This window comes from Temnothorax longispinosus, chromosome 7, assembly GCF_030848805.1.
Source record: "Temnothorax longispinosus isolate EJ_2023e chromosome 7, Tlon_JGU_v1, whole genome shotgun sequence".
Lineage (NCBI taxonomy): Eukaryota > Metazoa > Arthropoda > Insecta > Hymenoptera > Formicidae > Temnothorax > Temnothorax longispinosus.
The window spans coordinates 20,968,180-20,981,146 of NC_092364.1; the positions used below are offsets into that span (position 1 = coordinate 20,968,180).

General features: G+C 40.5%; 1 protein-coding gene across 3 annotated transcripts in view; it reads right to left on the bottom strand.

Annotated features, from left to right (window-relative positions):
* Positions 1–12,967, bottom strand: part of Pgant9 (polypeptide N-acetylgalactosaminyltransferase 9) — a 189,300-nt gene that overhangs the window by 95,832 nt on the left and 80,501 nt on the right. The window lies entirely within an intron of this gene.

Sequence of the window (12,967 nt, forward strand, 5' to 3'; positions counted from 1 at the left end):
TCAGCACGAAATCTGACGCTCTGCATTTAAATTCCTATCAGTGGCAATATCGCCGAACGAAAACACAATAAACGACGATGCCAGATGCCGCATCGTAATAAGGGACGTATCTTTGTTCCACCGAAAGGAAAGGAGCCCCCCGATCTAATTCTATTAGCAAGCTGGGACATTCCAATTAACGAATTCTTGCCAACCGAGCCGAGTTAACAAATTCTTGCATACAATCTGGCGCCAAATGTCGCCCGACGTGACTGAACAGCTTGCGATACATTTTAATTAAACATTCGTATTCTTTTCCATGTACGTAAATATATAAATCTATGCTTTTTGATCGTCGTTCTCAATCACTTCAATAATAATATAAATAATTGTTATGATAAAAATATTACACAATTAATGTAATAATATTGTTATTATATTTTTATAATATAACATATTTCCTAAAAAAAAGTAAAACTACTTAATATATATATAAAACAAAGTTAATGAAAATTTAAAGATGAATGGCAGCCGTTTAATATATGTACTGTAATAAATGATTCAGAGCTTAAAATGTAATGGCATATAATTATAACAGTAACAAACTAGGAATATTAATCATGCGAACTTAATATTTTATGAGGTAGAGTATGTTAACTACGTTCCTATTTGAATATGCTACTGTAATGAATTCTGGGTTCCCCGTATGTAAATCGACCGCCGGAAATGTCGATTAACCAATGATATGACTGCACTGACGTGATGAAATTGCATTCACCATAAAATTCAATTTATTCGCAAATTAATGATTACATAGATTATTCCAAACACTACTCTCACGCGCAAATTATTGCGAAATTAATACATTAATAAAGAATGTACTCTCAAGCCGCGTAATGTCATCCATTCTTTTACCTTTAAATTATCATCAAAATTTTATCGATTTTATCAGCAATTATTCTGGAAAATCACCTGACCTCGGTAAAACTTTGTGGAAACGATCGTCGCGATCGAAAAAGAACGTGCGCTGTATAAAGTTAAAAGGATTTTGTATGCATGCCCGATGGCTCGTTGAAATGAAACGTTCGATGTAATACAATCGTCGTGTTTGCGCACAGAGTTCCGTGCTCGATTCCCGCATACTCTTCCGCCGCGCCGCCCGTTCGCCCATATTCTCTTCACCTCCTCGTCGCCTCATCCGTTCTTCAACATCCATACGACTGCGAGAAGATCGTGAGATTGAGAATGAAACTTTTACGTCTAACGTATGCCGCTTTCGGCAGATAATAGAGTGGTAGGAACGAAGAAGAGGAAAGAGAAAGAGAAGAGGGAAGAAAAGAAGAAGAAGAAGAGCAAGAAAGGTCGACCTAGCCGCACGACCCCATCCTGATGCGAGGGGTAATAACAACTCTCCTGTCAAGATACAAGGATGAGAAACACACGATGTCAAAATGCCTTCTAATCGCGTACCGTTCTCTCTCCATGGGAGCAGCCAATCCCACGACTTGCAGGACCCTGGCGTTTTAAAAAAGGATTTAATAGTCATCGGCCTGAGAGCCTGAGGTTTGGTGAGCGCGGGTGCAGGACGGAGGCAAGTTCCGTCGATTGCCACAACGTCGAGGCACGCTTGGGTCGTAACAACCAACATCGTAGCTGCTCATCCGGATCTATAGCGTATCGAGATTACTCAGTCCCCCATAATAGAAATTTGATCTGAATCCTTAATGGTCGGTTTTCAAATATCGAACAAAAATTTAAAAAGAAGAGTTTATTATTCCGTCGAGAATCCTAGATGAAAAGTACAGCGTACTTCAACCGGATAAAATTCCGATAATTATATCGGTAATATCGGGCCATATTATCAACGTTACATGGATAATGTTAAAATTAATTTTAATACACGCATAATGCTATACATGTAATATCGATCGTAGGATGTGTACAGAATCGGCGTATTTAATGCAGACGTATCATCAATGAATTAGTTGGTTGCCAGCGTACGTGTGTATGACAATCCATCTATTTCAATCAATGAGGACGTCCGTCCAAAGTAACGGATCGTGCGTTGCGTACTTGAAATTTTTCTAGGGTCAACTAACGTCAGTTTGTTCGGACAGATGACATCTCCGTTATCGACGCCATTGTAACACACTCATTTTCCGAGCCTCCCTCTCTTTCTCTCTTGCTTTCTCTCTCGCGAGTGACGCGCACCGACGGACCGCACGCATGCAAGCGGAAGACTGTCAATTCAGTCAATACCGGCCGTGCAGCAACGAGACACGCATTACTTAATCTAGCGACATGCCCCCACATGAAGCTTCCCATTTACAACGCTTGATGATGAAGCCAAATTCGCGAGCGCGTGGTAAACAGTCTTTTTACGATACCTCAGTCGCATCAATCATAAATAACGAAGTAACAAACACGGAAGAGGTCCGAAGGACATTATCTAATTCGAAAAATTTATCTGTATAATGAGTATAAGAAACATAAAAATATACACATTTCTATTTCAACGTGTGCTATCAATTGTGAAAATTAACTGATCGAATTTAAATCTGTAATGCTACATATTTATATGACGAGATTTAATATTTGATATTTGTATGTTAAAGTCTTTTGCAATATTGTATGCGGTTTCTCACCGCGTGCTCCTTTTCTTTCGGGCTTTTTTCTTCTCCTTTTTAATAAAAGAAAGAATCCAGGGGAAAAAGATGGTTCCTGTCGGTCGGAAAGTCGAGACTCCACCATATCTCGTAGGTGCAGCGCGCGTACCGCGAGGTCTCGTGGCGCGTTTGCGAGCACGAAGGGTCAGTAGCCTCGAGCGTGTTTGCAGCGAGCGGCTCCGTGGCCTCGCAAACTGGTTTAGCAAAAGTCAAGATCTAGATCGCGACCTTCTTGCACAGCCGTTCACGACTTTGCGCGAGCTCGCGACGGCGTCTTAATACGCGAGAACGCGCTTAACGAGGTTTATAATAGCAATACAACGTGGAGCAGATTGCTTCCCTCCTCGTCGCACGCGCAATTCGCTCCAAATGAGTACATCGAAAACTGTCTGTCTTGTAAATATAACAGACGATAGATTTGCACATGATTTTCGCTGTATACATTTAAAAACAGATAAATTGTACTATATAACTGCACGTAGATTTTACTCAAACTCGGATCATATGTTGCTGATAAAAACGATTTGAAGACAGTCGCTATTCGGGTAATAAAAGTGATTTATATCAGACATAAAAGACTAAAACCGTATAAAGCTCGGTGATATAAATTAATCGTTTTCCAAATTACTCTGTCATTAAGCTCGCACCGTTGTTAATTACGTAGCTGTAATACTATATGAGTAAGAGTTTAATAAGAGTTACCAGATGTATGTTCGAGGATCAGGCTTTTACCGTTAACGCAATTCATTGCTCGACCACAAATATCGCTGCGAAGATCGTCACGAAAACGACTAATAAGCATTACGTTTCTGCGTTTGTGCTTCTAGGCATAATATTTTTTTCGATTATCAATAAGCATCGCAAAACATTGCAAACTTTTTTTCTACATAGCTATTCCCCGTGTGACTTCATAAAATATGGACGAGCTCATGCAGGCATGAAAAGTCCCAATCGGCGACGAGATAACGACTTATAACGATTTATGAGTTAATAATCAATTACAAACTACAGGCTGCGTTAATTAATCAACTCGACTGAACAGTACGACGGTATTTTATCGCGATAAACAACTTGCACGTTACTTCAAATAGCAATGGTGCATTATGTTTATTAGTCGCGCCACGTTAGCGACATTTACGACATCCGCGCGACACTTCCGTCGTAAAATACGACCGCGAAGTTACACCGCGGTTCGACAAACTGTTCTAATTACTCCCTACATTAATAGTAACGCGTTAACGTCAACGGCTTGCCGCACGCGTGACAAACAATACGTCAGGTCTGCGGCAGGTTAGTTTGGAGCCATGTCATACGTCTCTCACATGCTGCGATGGCCGCAAAATATTCGCGTCGTTACGCGCGTAGTCGTCTGGCGCTTTTGACGAACATCCGCCACGATTAGACCGTATCGCGAAGCGGCAATACGTAGCCGCGCCGCACGCAATTCGCGACTCTCTTCCGTGCCGGACGTGATATTTTTATGGCGATGTAACGCGAGCGGGTGGTTAAATAACGACCGGCGCGCGTCAGTCGAATGGTTTTAATTGCTCCGCGGCTGGTTATAGCGGCCGATGTACGTTTCACGCTTTTACGGAATCGCGCGTGATCATGCGATCGCGTAAAGAACACACAGTTATGATAAAACTTAGAGAAGTACAATTGCGGAGAAATCGCGAATGCGAGATGATAAGATGACAAGAGCACGCATGTGTGTGCGTACATATGTATACGACCGCAGCCCCTCATCCCGATCCCGACGGTTCGCTCACATTTACTTGCGGCGAAGTTACTCGACGTCTCCATTCGCGTTGCAGCACGAAGCAAGCTAATTCTTCTGATCTCTTCGCCAGCGAGATTGCAGTCGCGCTTGTCGCATTGCCGTCCCATCCGCGCGACAACGTTGCCCGCTCACGCGATCCCTCTCATTTCCGCCTCGCTGATGAGATGGCCCAGCAGCAGAGATGGCACGCGAGAGATCCCCGCGGATATTACAATGCGCCATGACGTTTCACAGATATCTCTATTCTCTGCGAGAAGAACGCGCAAGGCGAGGAACAAGAATGGAAGGACTCGAGAGCGAAAGGAGGCACTCTTGCACCGCCGCCAGGCAAGATCACGCAGTTAAGAAGTTTCTCCTCGGAGTTTTTTCTACGATTCCACGCGGACTGGGGAAGGGTGGCGGTGGGTTAGCACCCCTTTCGGTAATCCTACTTAGGAACTCGGATAATGCCGCCGCAGCTATGAATAACGGTGGGATTACGCGGCGAAAGTCGGCGAATGTCTTTTTTCGCGCGGCGCCGCGCCAAAGCCGCCAGCTGAAACTTTCAAATCTCCGTATCGCCCGCTGTTTGACTTTCCACCGTTATCAAACGGCACCGGTCTAACGCGATAGATTGATGATAATAATCCTCAATTATCACCCCGTATATTTATATTGCGTCACTACTTTTAATTACATTAATTTTCAGTATTCAAAATATGATATTTTCTTGTTACAAATCATATCTTAATTAATATTTGCAGTTATAAATATAGAAAATAATTTTACTGACGCCAATATTTTTAGTCACTTATATATTGGTGTAAATGTACACGAGTTGAAAATGAAACAAAATTCTAAAACCGTATGCTGAATAAATAAGCGAGACACTAAATTATTATTGACCATTTAATATTTTAAATGATATTTCCGTTACGAATATGTCATTTGGCTCGTATCTATACATACTTATATTTAACACCGTATGTTAATAATAAGCAAATCTACGTGTGATATTTTTAAGACATGTCAAGACACTGTATTTTCGTGTAACAAATAAGTTAGACGAGTTATTTTATAATTTAAATGACATACTTTTGACATAAAAACGATTGTATGGCATATAGACAATTTGTTATATCAGATCAATATTTAAGAATATCCCAAAATAGACTCCTGACAAACAAGATTTTATCGATTGCAAAAAAAACATATTACAAGATTATCACAATCTTCAGTTACTCAGATGTATCTTTTTACATATAATTCAATCATTACGTTTTCCGTAAATAATTCTATTTCTCTCTAGAAAAGATTATATATATGTATATGCAATTAGCAACAAAACTAACACACTATTATAAATAGCAAAATTAACATTTTGTAATTTATATGCTATTAATACGTAATATTGTTCTATCATAATTGCAATTTTCCACTTCATATATCGTTGGCAATAAAATATAAAATAACTTGTTTGTGGAAAACCACTAAAAGTCAATGATTATTGTATTTCGGTCCAATAATTAGCTTCCTGTCGCAGATTGCAAACCAGTGACGCACTTTAAAAAAAATACCCATTAATATTTGACATTTATACTATCAATTGAAATGTTGAAGATATATTTAATATACGTAATCATGGTATAATATCATTAAACTGTGGCCTTCATAACTAGCAACGTAAATTTTTCAAATTAATTATCCATTTCATTACAAATTAGTTTTATTTTATACAAAATTTTGGTTAAAAATCTGATAAAATCTCATGATTTATTTAATCATAAATTTTAACTATCGTCATTTGTTGAAAATTAATTTAAATATGAGTCAAATTTAATTAGGAGAAAATTAGAATACTCTCAGTTTCTTTATATAAAAAAATATTTAAATATAGATAACATCAATTTACATTCAAAATTTGACCTAAGATTAAATTAAATTTGGTCTTGGTTAACTTTTATTTTATATAAGTTGCATATCGGTTATTCTCTTATTGCAGATGAAAATGTATTCATTGATAATAAATTAAATGCATTCGTCTATTCGACATAAATATAGCTTTTAGAGAAAATCTATCTTTATGTCGAAAAGAAATATTTTGTCTGTTTTAGGCAAAAAAAACGTATAATGTTAATGATTATTCGAAAATAACAGTTCTCTCATGTTTCCTCTAAATTTTACGTATAGAACTCTTGAACCACTATCAAGTTAATCTAATTTCTAAAAAATAATATAAATTAGATTTTATAACAGATATAAATAATCCATTTTCTGCAACATACATTTTCAGCCATAAGAGGAACGTTTATGTGCATGAAATAACAAATATGTTTATCAATCAGAACCAGTCTCGTAACATTTAATGAACTTGGCCTCGGTTCAACGTCTCTCCTCTACCGGACGACCTTGTACCACAGACGATGAAAAACACCTATCCGATGAGAAGTCTGGACTTTCACAATAAGACACCATGAAAAACACATTCGCGATCGCGCATACGTGCTTTTAAACAATTAAACAACAAGTCACTGCACCGCGTTATCGTTGGGAATGCATCGCCGGTATTATCATACAGCCGTCCCACGCTCGCTAAAAGCGGTTGCTTTCGCTTTCGGCGATGCAATGAACTCCAACATCCGTGATTAAGCCACAGTTCGTATCGACCGATGCGACTTCGACTCGCATCGGTTCGAGCTGGCTCGACCGACAGAGATTTGAAGACGCCATTTTTTATTTTTTTTTCGCGTTGTATATATTGACTAATGGGCGCGATAATTGCGTTTACGGCATAATTGAATGAGTATTCGACGAGTCAATACGCTATAGCAACGACCCAGTCGGCCGACCAAGAACGCTTTTTTTTTATCACCGACGAGTCAGCGCGTTTGAAGACGTCGTCTCAAGGGGTAAAATGGTGCCATCCTTCACATTTAAGAGGATTAGCAGAGTCTGCTTATGACTGCTAAGACGGTCGCCCCCTTAGTCTTTGCCTCCGACGCGCAATCACGCAGAATTAATTAAACTCTAGAGAAGTAAAGCATAAAAGTGGATTATTTCTATGATAAATGCTTAAAATCGAGCAAAACCTGCAACTAACATTCGTATTAAAGTCACTCTAAAATTTACGAATTTATCATATTCACTTTTTAATAAATTAATGATATTTATACGAGAGAGAAAATCCATCTTTAATTTCATTTACATATTTTCATACTAAAAAAAGTAAGGATCGCCATATCGCTCGGCTATATTTAGAGTCTTCAACATCCGGAGGCATAATGTCCTCCCTAAGGTTTTCCCCCAGACGCTTTATAGAGCACCGTAAAGTCTCCCAGACGCTTTACGACCTTCCTGGTAGTTTCACGGACATGCTAACGAATCGAACGGTCATTAAGCGACATTGGCGTCCGGTAATGTCGGCAAGACACTTAAAAAGTAATTTGCCGAGGAACTCGTGAGAGGAAAACGAAACGTAGCCTCGACCACCTAAAAGCCGCCGTCCACGACGTCAGGCGTTAATTAGAAACGTAGATCCAGCCGAGTGCCGGAGAGAGCAGGTATCAGAAGCTTTGAGACGGCGAAGGAAAAGTGACGTTTATTTTCAGGCAAATGAGAATTTGATCGCGAGCACTCGGTAAACGCGAGACCAAGATTTTCCGTGGGACAATGTGTAGCAGATTTAGCATAGTGATTTCCTTAAATGCCATTTAGCCGTGCCTTACTCATATATATCTTCTGTAGAGAATATCAATAGACATTTAATAAATTTATATACAAAGATATTTTATTCCAAGTCCCACGTGCTCGAAGTAATCGAGCTGTATTGCCTTTCCAAACGTTTGCCTTTCGCCAATGTACAGGAGAGAAATTGAAACCGCTTCGAGTTAACAGCGTTAGATTAATTTTACCCGGACAATCGAGCCGTCGCGAGTATATAGTTGGCAAGCATGACAAGTCTATTTTCATTGTTGATGATACAACGGGCAACTTGCACGGCAATAGCGTCGTCGCGCTTGAAAAGATGCGAGAAGAAACGGAGCTATTCCGCACGCGAGCTTCCGACACGGTCCAAGGATACCGCGCTCGCTTTCTCCTCGCAAAATCTTTTTCCGTGCGCCTCCACCTATTCCGCCTGCGAGGCACAAAGGGGTAGTTTAGGCGTGCAAACGCGGCCTAACGACGGACGTGATATCGCGCGCGCGCGCGCGCGCCCATGTTTCAGCACGTGTGTTTGTATCCGCGTACCCACGCGAATAGCAACTAGCAACGGCAATGCATCTGAATACACCTGCACAGTACCCAGATACGCGACCGTCTAGACTCTTACAGACGACGGCGCCATTGTCTCAGGACACGCGCACCCACCATCACGGGATTGAGATTACACAGGCGGACGTCATCAAAGCACCCGACGCCCGGCTATTGTGCGGCTAAGTAATTTAACTGGCTCGAACGAAAGAGAGTGGAAGGAAACGAGTTGGCTGGTTGGCGCGCGAGTGCCCCGGTTAGCAGTGTCGTTATGCAAACGATGGTGTGTGTAATTGATAACGCGTTACGTAAAGTCGGTATATAGCGAGGAGAATCGGGGGCAGTTAACGCACGTACTCGTAAAAAGTTTCCCTCGTAATACGAGCGCCCTGCAGATTCAATCTCGTTGGTTAAATTGATATTTTGATGAAGTTGCGTGTAAACTAAAAGATTGAGCGAAAACCTGCCTCTCTGTGTTGACAAAGTGTTTCCTTCGCGTTATTGTCGCCGTTATTTATAATCGTTATGTACGTTTATAATGTATATGTAATTTTCGTTGATCAATTTCGTCAATTTGCGTGCAATAACTCAAAGCGATACCTATGTTAATTTCGGCCTCAGTACGCAAAAGCATAAAGAACAAATATTGTGTTTGGTATTTTGTTGCTTGGAAAATTCTCTCGCCTGTTGCGCGCATAAATTAATTAAGGAAATTGATCGTGTGCTAGGTAAGAAGCTTGAAAAATAATTAATTAAAAACTCACAAAGTAAAATTTGCGACAAAATGTGTTATTAATTAAACAAAGTGCGTGGCTATTGTTATTCCGTTATCCGCCTTTATAAACTGAACTAAAGTTTCGTATAAATATTTCGTTATATAGGCAAGAAACAATAAGCGTGCACGGAAAAGAAAAACTAAGAATACTAAATAACAAGATAAACATCACCGAACCACGAAAGCTAGCTATTATGCGGCTAAGTAATTTAACCAACTTAGGATACGAATAAACTGAGGAAACCAGTCCTCTGTTCGCCAAATATCTCGCGACGCGATATACCGTGTCATACATTAACTTGAGGACACTAACCATGACAACAACGAATTATACAATAAATAATGGTACATATACACGAGTGCAAGCGACCAGATATATTATACCAGGACGTTTTCTTGGTTGCAGAAACGCCCGCCGGTACGTATAAGAGAGCGTACCATAACTTACTAACATTGAGAAAAATATGCATAAATATGCAAGTGCTGCTGAAATGTTCTACTTCTTCTTTTTCTTCGGAACGGCTGCATACTGAACGAAATAATATCATAAATCTGTAAGTCTATTAATCTATTCCCAAAAATTAAAATACTACGAAACCTTCTCCAAGAAACTGAGGGAGATCAAGGCCCGACTTGGGTTGTTGCGACATTATTGATTGATTGATTTGTATGTTGTAAAGCTAGTAGGAATAAAAAGAGATAGAAAATAAAACAAGAAAAGACAAAAGATATTGTAATGTGCCTAATGAGTTCGTGAAAATTCGACGCGCACGTGACGCGAATCCGAATAAATCGCAATGGAATTGATAATTGACACGCGGAAGGATTCCCTCGTCAAGAGTGAAACCATGCCGCTCGGTCGTGAGAGCGGGCTCGTTACCAAGTTTCCGATCTCGCGCGAGGATCGGCTTCCGTTCGACGGCCTGCCGCGCCGGCACTCGTTCCCTACATCTCAGGATAATTTCTCACGCGGCTCACGCCGCGATTGGCCGCGAAAGTTTCCGCAATGCGACAAATGCGATGACACCTTTGCGCCGTATCGATATGCTCGCGCGCGCGTTCTTTCGAGGCTGTAAGTGCCAAGTGGCGCTGGTCAACGCGTGGCCAGCCAAGCACAAAATACACGTCGTCGTTGAGAACAAAAGCCGAGATGGCGGGACGGAAGGGCGCGGTGGAACGAAACTTTGAATGTATCCTGCTAGGTCACCTCGAACAATGAGTATTGTCGCCGAGATAAAGGCGGTCTGACGGTAACGGCGGGGAATACGAGCATCGTCGTTGTTAACGGCTCACGATAATGCCGAAACGACGGCGGAACTCTGCCATAACGGGTCCTCTCCAGAGAGAGAAGGAGTTATATTCGGGCGAAAGCTAAAGGATAAATCGATAACAAACGTGAATAATCTTATTTTCTTTCTATTCTGACTTCCGATGCGAAAACCTCCTTCTTGAGAATATCGTTCGGAAATCCGCTCAGAAAATCCATCCATTAAGATCTCGCGAGCAATCTTCAATACAAACGTTTCGTGACTCAGCGTCTCGTAAGCTTGCTTCCAAGCTATTACAGGTTTCGCTGAAGGAACAGTAGTAATAATCCACGCTCGGATGGACAATGGCACCATGGGAAATGCAGCTTGCATCGGCTTGCAAGACAATAACTCCCCGCGTAACAGAAGTGCATCTCTTTCATCATCGAGAAGAGGAAAATCTTCATTCCTCAAGGGATTGTAGTAGAAAATTCAACATAATACAAAAATTGCACTCTTTAAGTAGCTCTTCTGAAATCTTCATGACATCGGGAAATAGCGGCGAACATTTCCTGCATGTAGCTGAAGTTTCATTAAGTTTCCAATATCCTCGCTGGAAAGAGCGACGAAATAAATAATATAAACGGAAATTAGAGCATCCCTACGTTTTGCCTAAGAGAAAATTCGGTAACGTGCAATGAATAATTACGTACGTCAGCGAGGACAACGCTCTAACGGAAGAACTAATGCTGGTTTAACATGGTTTATAGATAAATACCCAACACATGTTGCGAGAAGAAACATGGATAGAGAGATCAGGGAGGGAAAAAGGCGAAGAAGAGAAATGTCAGAGATTATACATGAACAAAAATTCAAATGTTTCCCCGTCAGCAGCACAAATCCTTCCGAGCTTCTTTGAATAACAGATAATATCGTCAGAGAAAAAGATAAAGAATAGAGAGGAGAGAAGCGCAATGGCGCACACGTCGTCGGCAACGCATACGAACACGTAGCGCTGGAGACAGCAATATATCAGCAGTAGACTCTACATAAACAAACAAAATTACAACTATGGCAGCGAGCTTTATGTAGGTATTCTGTATTTACAATTTTATTTCAAATAACATGAGTTTTCCCATGATAGATTAAATTATCCACTTTATTATTTGCGAGAATATAATATGAATTCTGATATCACGCGCGCGCATTATTTATTTACCGGAAACCTATTTTGTGAATTTTAATTTCCTTCTCTTTTAATTTCATGCCTTTATCTATCCGGTTCTTATCGGAACATTATACAAACATGTCGTCTTATGTAAACATTAATTTCATCAAGTATTTCTGCCTACTCCGGTAAAATTATCGCTCCACGAATATCTAACGGCAGAAAATGACATTATCAAGATCAATAAGTTGATTCCATCATATTTTCGCATACCTGTTGATAGTAACTCTGGTGTTGAATAAAGACGACGTCATAAATCATCTGTGACAGTATCAGGGAGACGAGAGAGCCAAAGTGCAGTAGTTACAGTCGTCTAAGCACAACGTCAACGGTAGTAGAAAGAACGGTAATGTCGTCGTCATTGTCGTCGTCGTCGTCGTCGTCGCGGTCGTAGAAACCAGGATAAAATCCCGTCGCTGATGGCTTAATAGCCTCAACGTTTTGTAACGGTAACCTCCGTAGCTCCAAGATCTTCTGCACGTACATGCCCGCCAGCAAACCGAGGAGAGAAATGTTTTTGCGCGACGTGCACGCCGCGCCTTTGAAACGACAAAGATCGTTCGCGTTTGTCGCGTTATGGACACATACATATATACACGAAACATACACAGAGACGCGCGTGCGAATGTGTACAGAGAAAATATTTTCCTGTCGGACAGTTTGTGTTCGACAGCAATAGAGCAAAATCGGAAAAGTCGAGGCGTTATATTTGACGCGTTTCACTGCAATTGTCAACTGTCGACGGTTTATGGCTCGGGCGTGAGTGGTTATAGCTTGCACTGATCGGACAACGCTGATAATTCTACAACGGATATCGTTTATGCATGGCGGCTAGGATATTACATTTGATATTAATGTCGGAGTTAAAGAAAGAATTATTAATAATGTCTGTGTAATATGTACGTTCTGTGTAATAAAAAACTGGTGCAGTAATATTATGTGTCAGAGAGAATGACTTATTGGTCATTAGAGTTTCCGTTTTATGCAACATATGCGTCAAAAGAAATCCCGTACAGTTTGTGATTTTCAAGCATCATTAAGAATATGATCTGTCAAAAAAAG